We start from the raw sequence: 2,323 nt of genomic DNA on the forward strand, positions 1-2,323 counted from the left end.
TGTTCCAGTGGTGGGTGACGTGAAGCCTGATTCTCTGCTATGACATTAAGACAGATTCTGTGCTGACATAAGGCCAAATTCTCTGTTACGCGACCTCTCTCCTCTGCCTGGGTGCCTAGGCCTAAATGTGTGACAGTGGCCTGTTCCAGTGGTGGGTGACGTGAAGCCTGATTCTCTGCTATGACATGAAGACAGATTCTGTGCTGACATAAGGCCAGATTCTCTGTTACGGGACCTCTCTCCTCTGCCTGGGTGCCTAGGCCTAAATGTGTGACGGTGGCCTGTTCCAGTGGTGGGTGACGTGAAGCCTGATTCTCTGCTATGACATGAAGACAGATTCTGCGCTGACATAAGGCCAGATTCTCTGTTACGGGACCTCTCTCCTCTGCCTGGGTGCCTGGGCCTAAATGTGTGACAGTGGCCTGTTCCAGTGGTGGGTGACGTGAAGCCTGATTCTCTGCTATGACATGAAGACAGATTCTGCGCTGACATAAGGCCAGATTCTCTGTTACGGGACCTCTCTCCTCTGCCTGGGTGCCTGGGCCTAAATGTGCTACAGTGGCCTGTTCCAGTGGTGGGTGACGTGAAGCCTGATTCTCTGCTATGACATGAAGACTGATTCTGCGCTGACATAAGGCCAGATTCTCTGTTACGGGACCGCTCCCCTCTGTCTGGGTGCCTGGGCCTAAATGTGTGACAGTGGCCTGTTCCAGTGGTGGGTGACGTGAAGCCTGATTCTCTGCTATGACATGAAGACAGATTCTGTGCTGACATAAGGCCAGATTCTCTGTTACGCGACCTCTCTCCTCTGCCTGGGTGCCTGGGCCTAAATGTGTGACAATGGCCTGTTCCAGTGGTGGGTGACGTGAAGCCTGATTCTCTGCTATGACATGAAGACAGATTCTGTGCTGACATAAGGCAAGATTCTCTGTTACGCGACCTCTCTCCTCTGCCTGGGTGCTTGGGCCTAAATGTGTGACAGTGGCCTGTTCCAGTGGTGGGTGACATGAAGCCTGATTCTCTGCTATGACATGAAGACAGATTCTGCGCTGACATCAGGCCAGATTCTCTGTTACGGGACCTCTCTCCTCTGCCTGGGTGCCTGGGCCTAAATATGTGACAGTGGCCTGTTCCAGTGGTGGGTGACGTGAAGCCTGATTCTCTGCTATGACATGAAGACAGATTCTGCGCTGACATAAGGCCAGATTCTCTGTTACGGGACCTCTCTCCTCTGCCTGGGTGCCTGGGCCTAAATGTGTGACAGTGGCCTGTTCCAGTGGTGGGTGACGTGAAGCTTGATTCTCTGCTATGACATGAAGACAGATTCTGTGCTGACATCAGGCCAGATTCTCTGTTACGCGACCTCTCTCCTCTGCCTGGGTGCCTGGGCCTAAATGTGTGACAGTGGCCTGTTCCAGTGGTGGGTGACGTGAAGCCTGATTCTCTGCTATGACATGAAGACAGATTCTGCGCTGACATAAGGCCAGATTCTCTGTTACGGGACCGCTCTCCTCTGTCTGAGTGCCGGGGCCTAAATGTGTGACAGTGGCCTGTTCCAGTGGTGGGTGACGTGAAGCCTGATTCTCTGCTATGACATAAAGACAGATTCTGCGCTGACATAAGGCCAGATTCTCTGTTACGGGACCTCTCTCCTCTGCCTGGGTGCCTGGGCCTAAATGTGTGACAGTGGCCTGTTCCAGTGGTGGGTGACGTGAAGCCTGATTCTCTGCTATGACATGAAGACTGATTCTGCGCTGACATAAGGCCAGATTCTCTGTTACGGGACCTCTCTCCTCTGCCTGGGTGCCTGGGCCTAAATGTGTGACTGTGGCCTGTTCCAGTGGTGGGTGACGTGAAGCCTGATTCTCTGCTATGACATGAAGACAGATTCTGCGCTGACATAAGGCCAGATTCTCTGTTACGGGACCTCTCTCCTCTGCCTGGGTGCCTGGGCCTAAATGTGTGACAGTGGCCTGTTCCAGTGGTGGGTGACGTGAAGCCTGATTCTCTGCTATGACATGAAGACAGACTCTGTGCTGACATCAGGCCAGATTCTCTGTTACGCGACCTCTCTCCTCTGCCTGGGTGCCTGGGCCTAAATGTGTGACAGTGGCCTGTTCCAGTGGTGGGTGACGTGAAGCCTGATTCTCTGCTATGACATGAAGACTGATTCTGCGCTGACATAAGTCCAGATTCTCTGTTACGGGACCGCTCTCCTCTGTCTGGGTGCCTAGGCCTAAATGTGTGACAGTGGCCTGTTCCAGTGGTGGGTGACGTGAAGCCTGATTCTCTGCTATGACATGAAGACAGATTCTGTGCTGAC

The sequence above is a fragment of the Bufo bufo genome, chromosome 1, assembly GCF_905171765.1.
Source record: "Bufo bufo chromosome 1, aBufBuf1.1, whole genome shotgun sequence".
Lineage (NCBI taxonomy): Eukaryota > Metazoa > Chordata > Amphibia > Anura > Bufonidae > Bufo > Bufo bufo.